The sequence below is a fragment of the Macaca mulatta genome, chromosome 10, assembly GCF_049350105.2.
Source record: "Macaca mulatta isolate MMU2019108-1 chromosome 10, T2T-MMU8v2.0, whole genome shotgun sequence".
In the NCBI taxonomy this organism is placed as follows: domain Eukaryota; kingdom Metazoa; phylum Chordata; class Mammalia; order Primates; family Cercopithecidae; genus Macaca; species Macaca mulatta.
In genome coordinates, this window is record NC_133415.1 from 40,775,001 (window position 1) to 40,785,000 (window position 10,000).

The following is a 10,000-nucleotide window of genomic DNA, read 5'->3' on the forward strand; positions in this document are numbered from 1 at the left end:
GGGTTTCGCCCTGTTTCACTGGCTTTCACTGCGGAGTCTAGATAAGAGCCACACCTCGTTCTGTGCCACAGAATGACTGCTTTATCATGCCGACTCTGGAAAGCCCGGCCCCTTGTGATCCATTTCGAACCGAGAGTCACCTCATGTTTGGAAAACGGATCCGCTCCCAAGTTCAGTGGAGGGATGTGACGTATGTAGGATGAGGGACTCTCTTCCTTCTGAGTCGGTCTGCACGGTGGGGCCTAGGGCTGGAGCTCTCTCTGTGCGGACTGCTGGCTCCCTCAGCCTTGGGTTCCATCGGCCCCACCACTGGAACGAGGGCCTCGGCAGACTCTGGCCCTCCCTGGCCCTTAAGTCGCTGTCAGAAACCCCATCTCGCGCTCGGATGTCCTGAATGACTGTGGCTTGCGCCTCTCTGGAAACATTTTAAATCTATCTATCCTCTACGCGTGGCCACTTAAAACCACAGGAGCTTGGGAAACACAGGGCCGCCATCCACCTCACTGGTTTTGGGAGAGAATGCTGAAAGTCTCTTGCCGACTCTCTCTTGACTTGAGTGCTTCACGGGCGTGTGGTTAAGGCGTAGTGAGACCAGATGTATGAACTCAGGCCGGGTGCTGATGGCTCACGCCTGTAACCCCAACACTTTGGGAGGCCGAGGCCGTAGGATCCCTTAGAAGAATCCCCTAACCCCGGGGAAGTTGAGGCTGCAGTGAGCCACAATGGTGTCACTGCACTCCAGTCTGGGCGAAAGACAGAGCGAGACCCTGTCACAGACAGACAGACAGACAGACAGACAGACAGACAGGCACGCAGACAGGCAGGCAGGCAGGCAGGCAGGCAGGCAGGCGGGCAGGGAGACAACAGCTGTATTCTGTTCTTCTCGGGGTGGGAAGCAAAAAGAACAGCAGACGGCACTTCACGTTTCTGTTGTTGTTCTTGTTTTGGACGGAGTTTTCGCTCTTGTTGCCCACGCTGGAGTGCAATGGCCACCATCTCGAGGGATCCGCCTGCCCTCGGCCTCCCAAAGTGCGGGGATGACAGGCGTGAGCGTACCGCACCCGGCTCCCCCCCCCCCCCCAAATCCGCCCCCGAAACACCACCGCTTGTCTTCCGGACAGTTTTACGGCAGAGTGTTTGGCTGGCTTGCTGAAATTCATTCTACATAGAAATTTAGGATGTCAGCTTCTGGCCTCATGGACTCTGAGCTGAGGAGTCCCCTGGTCTGTCTATCACAGGACCGTACACGTAAGGAGTGGAAAAACCGCAATGTTCAAAATCAGTAATTTTGTGATCCAGAAATACGCGGATTCACCCAAAACACGGAAACTTTTACAAATTGTCTTAGTTAGTCCTGGTGTCTGTGTCAGTGATTCTTTTACGTTTGGACCTTGACCGAGAGAATTTCCAGTCGGTCTCTCGTCTCTCGTCTTCGGACAGAAGTTCCAGATGATCCGATGGCTGGGGTCTTAGGCTGTGTGCCCCCAGGGGCCCTGGTCGATTAGTTGTGGGGATCGCCTGGAAGGGCGCGGTGACCCACTGTGCTGTGGGGGCCTCCATCCTTCCCCCTCCCGCCTCCCCCTCCAGGCGATCCCAATTCATTCCGGGCTGACAGTCTCATTGGCAGACGTCGGGCATCACCTAGCGGCCACTGTTACTCTGAAAATGGAGGCCTCAACAGAGGAAGGAAGCTCAGGCCGCCTGCGCACAGCCTGGGGCAACTGTGTCTTCTCCACCGCCCCCGCCCCCACCTCCAAGCTCCCCCCTTCCTTGTTGCCTAGGAAATCGCCACTTTGACGACTGGGCCTGAGTGACCTTTGATCAGGCAGCATCAATCAATCAATCAATCAATGTAAATACAATACAATACGATACAATACAATTGTACGGGCGCGGTGGCTCACGCCTGTCATCCCAGCACTTTGGGAGGCCGAGGCTGGCAGATCACCTGAGGTCGGCAGTTCGAGACCAGACTGACCCACATGGAGAAACCCCGTCTCTACTGAAAATACAAAATTAGCCGGGCGTGGTGGCACATGCCTGTAATCCCAGCTACTCGGGAAGGGAAACGGAGGCAGGAGAATTGCTTGAACCTGGGAGGCGGAGGTCGCAGTGAGGCGAGATGGCGCCATTGCGCTCCAGTCTGAGCAACAAGAGCGAAAGTGCGTCTCCAAAAAAAAAAAAAAAAAAAAAAAAAAAACCAAGAAAACAAACCAAAAAGCAAGCAAGCAAGCAAGCAAGCAAGCAAACAAACAAACAAAAAACACCATTCTCTGTGAAGCTGCTTTGTCGTGTGTGTATTCGTCTCGCAGAGTTAAACCTTTCTTTTTACTCAGCAGGTTGGAAGGGTTTTTTTGTTGAATCTGTCTGTGTACATTTCGGAGACCCTTGTGTCGTATGGTGAAAAAATCTTATGTTTTCAGATAAAAACGAGAGAGAAGGTCTTCATGAAACAGCTTTGTGACGTGTGGATTCATCATACCGAGTTAAAACTGCCTTTGGATTCAGCAGTTTGGAAGCAGAATGGACATTTGGGAGCCCACTGGGGCCTGTTGTGAAAAACCGAGTATCCCCACCAGAGAAATAGAAAGAAGCTCTCTATGATACCGCTTTGTGATGTGTGGATTCATGGCACCGAATTACAACTAATTTTTGATTGAGGAGGTTTGAAGCACTCTTTCTGTAGAATCCGCGAGTATACCTTTGGGAGCCCACTGAGGCCTAGTGTGAAAAACCGAATATCCCCAAATAAAAACTAGAAAGAAGCTGTCTCTGAAACTGCTTTGTCGTGTGTGGATTCATCTCACAGAGTGAAACCTTTCTTTTGATATACCAGGTTGGAAGCGGCCCTTTTGTAGAATCTGCAAAAGGACATTTGGGAGCTATTCGAGGCCTAGGGTGAAAACCAGGAAACTGTAGATAAAAACTAACAAGAAGCTATCTGTAAAACTGCTTTTTAGCGATGTGTAGATTCCTCTTACTGAGTTAAACCTTTCTGTTGATTCAGCAGATTGGAAGCATTTTGTTGTTGTTGTTGTTGTTGTTGTTGTTGTTGTTGTTGTTGTAGTAGTAGTATTTTTTTCTTAATGTTTTTATTTTTTTTAAGACAGACTCTCACTCTGTCCCCCAGGCTGGAGTGCAGTGACACCATCTCGGCTCACTGCAACCTCTGCCTTCCAGTTGAAGGGATTCTCCTGCCTCAGCCTCCCAAGTAGTTGGGATCACAGGCACCCGCTACCAAGCCCGGCAAATTTTTTGTGTTCTTGGTAGAGATGGGGTTTCACCGTTTTGGCCAGGCTGGTCTCGAACTCCTGACCTCAGGTGATCCACCCGCCTCTGCCTCCCAAAATGCTGGGATGACAGGCGTGAGCCGCTGCACGCGGCCGATTGGAAGCAGTTCTTTGCAGAATCTTCGAAGGGACATTTGGGAGCCCTTTGTGGCTCCTGGTGAAAGTGAACATCCCCAGAGGAAAAGGAGAAAAACTGCTGCTGGTGAAACTGCTTTTTGACGTGTGGATTCACCTCGAACGGATAATTCTTTTGAACCAGGAGGTTGGAAACACGCTTTCCGTAGAATCTGTGAGGGGACATTTGGAAACCCATTGAGGCCTACGTTGGAAAGCAGACTATCCACAGATTAAAACCAGAGAGAGGCTATCTGTCACATTGATTTGTGATGCGTAGATTGATCTCTTAGCGATACACCATTCTTTGGATTCATCAGGTTAGAAACACTTTTTTTGGGCAGTCTCTCTGAATGGATTTTTGGGAGTCCCTTTAGGCCTATGGTGAATCACCTAATATTCCCAGATGAAAATTAGAAAGAATGTATTTGAGAAACTGCTTTGCGATGTGTGGACTCATCCTAAAGGGTTACACCTTTGTTTTGATTAGGCAGGTTGGAGACACTCTCTTTGTAGAGATTCGAAAGGGACATCTGGGAGCCCTTGAGGCCTACGTTGAAAAACTGAATATCCCCAGACAAAGACCAGAGAGAATATGTCATTGAAACGGCTTCGTGATGTCTGGGAGCTCTCTCTCTCTCTCTCTCTCTCTCTCTCTCTCCCCCCCCCCCCGCTTGTCTCTCTCCCTGTGTCTGTCTTCTGTCTTACTCTCTTTCTCTGCCTGTCCTTCTGTCTGTTGGTCTCTCTCTCTCTCTCTCTCTCTCTCTCTCTCTCTCTCCCCCCCCGTCTGTTTCTCTCTCTCTCTCTCTGTCTGTCTGTCTGTCTCTCTCTCTCTCTCTCTGTTTCTCACTGTCTCTCTCTGTCCGTCTCAAAAAAAAAGAAAAGGATAGATACATGCATGCATGCATACATACATACATACATACATACATACATACATGCATACGTGCATACGTACAATTAAAAATTAGAAATAAAATAAAAGGAATAACTAGGCCCGGCGCGGTGGCTCAAGCCTGTCATCCCAGCACTTTGGGACGCCGAGGGTGGTGGATCGCTGGATCACGAGGTGGTCAGACGAGCAGGGCCAGTATGGTGAAACCCCGTCCGTCTCTAGTCAAAATACCAAAAATTAGCCGGGCATGGTCGTGCGCCTCTGTAATCTCAGCTACTCGGGAGGCCGAGCTGAGGCAGGAGAATCACTTGAACCTGGGAGGCGGAGGTTGCAGTGAGCCGAGATCGCGCCACTGTACACCAGCCTGGGCGAGAGAGGGAGACAACCTCTCAAGCAATTAAAAATAAAAGTAAAAATGAAAGTAAAATTAAAAATTAAAAAAAAAAAAAGAAAAGGAAAATGAAATAATTAAAAAGTGAGTTTCCGGGAAGAGAGGGAAGAAAAAGAGAAAAGAAAAAAGAAAACAGTCCCACAGTGACATAAACACATGCCTCTCGCCTTTCGAGGCGTCAGTGATGCTACGAATGATGCGCAATTTTTTTTTTTAACTTCCTTTTATTTTATTATCATTTATTGTTTGACACGAGCCTCGGAGGCCCTCCCTCCCTCCGTCCCACTCCCTCCCTCCGTCCCACTCCCTCGTTGCCCACACAACTTCAGGAGACAGACCCTGGCTGGGCCAGATTGTTCTTCTCTTTGAGCAGTTGTTTCCCTGTCTTTCTTCGTGTCTTTAACCCGTGTGGACTCTTCTGCTCGGATTTCACAGATGGCAGCTCCACTTCAGGCCTTGTTGTTAGTGGGGGCTTTCCTGATTCTCCCCACATGTAGTGAAAGCAGGTAGATTCGCCTCGCCTCGCCTCGCCTCGCCTCGCGCCTCTCTCTCTCTCTCTCTCTCTCTCTCTCTCTCTCTCTCTGCTGCTTTCTTGCTTTTTCTTTCTGTCTCTTTCTCTCTTTCTGTCGTGCTTTCTTGCTGTCTTGTTTTCTTGCTTTCTTGCTTTGTCTTTCTTCCTGTCTTTCCTCTTTCTTTTTTTTTCTTTCTTCTCTCGTCTTTCTTTCTCGCTGTCTTTCTCCCTCTCTCTCTCTCTTTCTTCTTTCTTTCTTTCTGTCTTTCTTTCTCTCTCTCTTTCTTTCTTTCTTCCTTTCTTTCTTTCTTTCTTTCTTTCTTTCTCTCTCTCTCTCTCTCTCTCTCTTTCTTTCTTTCTTTCTTTCTTTCTTTCTTTCTTTCTTTCTTTCTTTCTTTCTTTCTTTCATTTTTTTTCTCTCTCTCTCCCCCAGCCTCTGAAAGTGCTGGGATCACAGGCGTCAGCCACCGCGCCTGGCCTATTTGCTTATGTTATGTTATCTTATTTTTTGTTTATTCATTTTTATCTGTTCATTCATGTGTATGCATATAAATTTTTTTCTATTTTAATGTAGTTTTATATGTTATACCTATATACAAATGGAAATACTTATATTAATATTTGTCTTCTCTTTTCTTCTCTTTTCTTTCTTTCTCTCCTTTAGGTTTTCCTTCCTTTCTTTCTTTCTCTGTTTCCTTCTTTATGTTTGCCTGCCTGCCTGCCTGCCTGCCTTTCCTCCCTCCCTCCCTCCCTCCCTCCCTCCCTCCCTCCCTCCTTCTCTGTCTGGATTCAGGAAGAGCCTACGCATTCTGTGTCTCCCTGTGTCCTCAACGACCCGCGACCGAGTCCTTGCTTGTTGTTTCTCCCACCGAGATGCCTCTCCGAACATCCACACGCCGTGGGTTGTCTTCTGACTGTGTCGCGGTCCATGCAGAGACAGGGTTTGGGGACCGTTTCTGTGGGGTTGGGGTACAGGGGCTGCGTTTTCGGCCTCGGGATAGCGTCTCTCGACTCACGGTTTCGGTTTTGCGGTCCGCGGGCCGGCCTGCCATCCGGATCTGTCTTGGTGACGTTCGCGACGGTTGTCGGACTCCATCTGGCGGCCGCTTTTATATCGTTCCCTTGGCTTCCGGAGCTGCGGTGGCAGCTGCCGAGGGAGGGGACCGTCCCCGCTGTGAGCTAGGCAGAGCTCCGGAAAGACCGCGGTCGTCAGCCGGGCTGTCCCGGTCGCGCCAGAGCTCTGGCGCGTCACTTGTGAGTCAGAGCTCAGGCGTGCAGGCTTATGTGGGGAGAGGTTGTCGCTGCGCTTTCGGGCCAGAGCCGGGTGTGGGGCTGCCGGGGTTGGTCGACCAGCACGCCGCGGCTCCCGAGGCCTGACCCGCGACCCGCGGGGACCCACCGGGCTTGGGGTGGGAGGCTGGGGACACCCTTCCCGGCCCGGTCGCGGGCCCGCGCGCATCCTGGCCGTCTGAGGCAGCGGCCGAATTTTTTCTGCAAGTCCCCGTGGGGAGCCGGGGACCGTCCTGCCTCGTCCCCCGGGTGCCGGGGAGCGGTCCCTCTGCCGTGACCTGTTGTTTGCAAGTCCCCGTGGGGAGTCGGAGAGCGCTCCCTGAGCGCGCGTGCGGCCCGAGAGGTCACACCTGGCCGGCCTTCGGTCCCTCGTGTGTCCCGGTCGTACGAGGGGACGGCCGGAAACGCTTCCGAGTCTCGCTCTGGAGACTCGGGCCGGCCCCTGCGTGGCACGGGTGGCCGGGAGGACGTCCCTGGCCCGGCGCTGCTCCGGCGTGTGTCCTGGGGTCGACCAGAGGGCCCTGGGTGCTCCGTGTCTGGCTGCGATGGTGGCGATTTTGGGGACAGATGCCCGTGTCGCGGGTTCCCTGGGCCGGCGGCGTGGTCGGTGACTCGACCTCCTGTCTCCTGGGGAGGTATATGTTTCACTCCGAGCCGGCATTTTGGGCCACCGGGTTATTGCTGACACGCTGTCCTCTGGCGACCTGTCGCTGGAGAGGTTGGGTCTCTTGGATGCGTCGCGGGTCTTCGGCCTCCCGGTGACCCGGCTAGCCGGCCCTGCTCGTGCTTGAGCCGCCTGCTGGGGCCCGTGTGCCCGGTCTCTCATGCATCCGAGCGTCCCAGCTCCCGGTGCCGCCTTGGGTCCGGGTCTCTGACCCACCTGGGGGCGGCGGGGAAGGTGGCGCGGGCTTACCCTGCCACCGTGCGCTCCCCGCTGCGGGCACCTGGGGCGGCCGAGACAACCCCACTCCCGCTGGCTCCGTGCCGTGCGTGTCAGGCATTCCTCGTCTCTGCCGGGTTGTCTGCCGCCCCTGTCCTGGAGCTGGGGATGGCCAGGCTGATCTGCTCGCTGGCCTCTGGGGAGGCTGTGGCTGGCTGGCCGACCCTGCTCCGGGGATGCTTTCCCTGATCGATGTGGTGATGTCACGCTCTCCCGGGCCGGGACCGAGCCGCGACGGGCGAGGGGCGGGCATTCGTGGTGAATGAGACCCGTTCTTCTCGTCCCGCCCGCGGGGTTTCCCCCGTCTCCCATCCCCGCCTGCGGGCGGTGCGTTGGGAGGCACTGGGGTGCGGAACCCGGCCCGACCTCGCTGTCCCGACCCCGCCGTCTGCCTCGTGGCGTCCGGCGTGGGTCAGCGGGGGTCCTCTGACGCAGCAGGCACTCCTCGCTTTCGCCTCTTGTGGTCGTCGCCTCGTGGGCCGCCCCCCTCCGCGGCGGTGGGGGTGCTGTCCCGCTGGCCCGCCGTGCTGCCCTCTCGGGTATTGCACGAGCGCTGGCTCCGCCTGGGCCTTTGCGGTGCTCCTGGAGCGCCCCGGGCTGTCTCTCAGGTGCCCGAGGCCGAGCGGTGGTGTGTCGCTCCCGCCCCCAGCGCCCCCTCCTCCGGTCGCCGCCATGGTGTCCGCGCGTGGGTCCTGAGGGAGCTCGTTGGCTGTGCGGGTCGAGGCGGTTGAGTGAGACGCGCCCCTCCCACGCGGGGAAGGGCGCCGCCTGGTCTGGCGAGCGCACGTCCCGTGCTCCCCTCTGGCGGGGGAGCGCGGGCCGTGTGAGCGGTGGCGGTGGGCTCGGGCCGGCCACGCGTGCGCCGGCCGGCCGCCGAGGGGCTGCCGTTCTGCCTCCGATCGGTCGTGTGTGGGTTAACTGGAGGCGCCTTGCCTCACAGAAAGGAGGTGGGTGGACGGCGGGGGGCCTTGGGGGCTGTGCGCACGCGCGCCGGCCGGGCCCCTGCCCTGACCGCAAACGCTCCAGGTTGCCGCAGGTTTCTTCTCGCGCCGCAGGCCCCCTCCCTTCCCCAGGCGTCCCTGAGCGCCTCTGCGGGCCCGACGAGGGGCGACTGGCGGGTGGGGAGCGTGACCCACCCTCGGTGAGAAAGCCTTCTCTAGCGATCCGAGAGGTGTGCCTTGGGGTACCGGATCCCCCGGCTCGCCGCCTCTCTCTGTGTTGTGGTAGCGCTGCCGTAGCGACTCGCCTGCAGAGAACCCTCCTCCTCCGCTGCCCCCGCCTCGATGGGATGAGGTGGGGGGACAGTGAGGGTTCCGCCGGACCCCGCGGCGGGGGCCGAGCGCGCGGCTCGTCGTCTACTGTGGCCCGCGCCTCCCCCTTCCGAGTTGGGGGAGGATCCCGCTGGGCCGGGCCCGACGTCCTAGCGGATGGGAAGGCTGCTGCGAGCGGCGGGTGCGCGTGGCACTCCGTCTGGCGCGCGACGCCGCTCTCCGCTGTGAGCCGGCTCTCCGCCCGCTCCCGTGCCGAGCCGCGACCGCTGCCGATGACCGCGTTCGCGTGGCGCGGGGTGTGGGGCCGCCTGGTCCTTGGGGAGCGAGCCGTCCCCACGGGGCGGCGCGCCGGTCTCCCGGAGCGGGACCGGGTCCGGGACGGACGAGAGACGGGCGACATGTGGCCCCTGGTGTTGGGCTTGTGGCTGAGGTTGCTTTGGGGCCGCCGGTGGCGGGACCCGGGGCTCGTGAGGGGGTTGCTCGGTGGGCTGCCCAAGGGCCGTTCGGCGTCCCAGGCGGGGCGCTGCGGGACCGCCCTCGTGTCTGTGGCGGTGGGATCCCGTGGCCGTGTTTTCCTGGTGGCCCGGCCGCGCCTGAGGGTTGCTTGCCCGAGTTAGCCCCCTGCGGGTTCCCCGTGCCCTCGTCTCCGTGGCCCCCTGGCTCCTTGCCTGCCTTGTGCTCCTTTTCCCTGTCCGCCGCCTGCCGATCCTCTCTTCCCCGAGCGGCTCACCGGCTTTTATGCTGTTGGCCGCCCCGTCTGGGCCCGAACCCGGCTCCGCCTTCTGGGGGCGTCGCCGCCGCCGGCCACGCTGGTTGGCCCGGTGTCCGCGTACCCCCACGGCGCGCGCCTTCGGGGCCAGGTCGGTGGCGGCCCGGTGGGCGCCCGGAGGGTTTGGGTCGGCCTTGCGGTGCGTGTTGGGGGGAAGCGGGCTCCGGGGGCTCTGGCCGCGTGCGACTGGGCGTGGCGGTGGGGGAGCCGCAGGGATCGCTGAAGGCCTGGTCGGCCGCTCCAGGTGCCACGCGGGGCCGCCTTCGTGCTCGGAGGCTGCTGGCGGTGAGACCCCCGCGTGCGTCCTGGTGGCGGTCGACTGCGCCGGAGGCGTCCCCCGGCGCCCCCCCCTCCCCGCTTGGCCGCCTGCCTCGCCCGGCGTCTCGTCTTGTCCCGGCCCGCTCTTCCGCATCGGGTCGGCGCGCGGCCCCCCCCAACCGGGTGCGCCTCGCTTCCCGGGCCTGCTGCGGCCCTCCCCCGAGGCGTGTGGTCTCGGGCGTCGTCGGCGTCGTGGGGGGGGGGAAGGCCT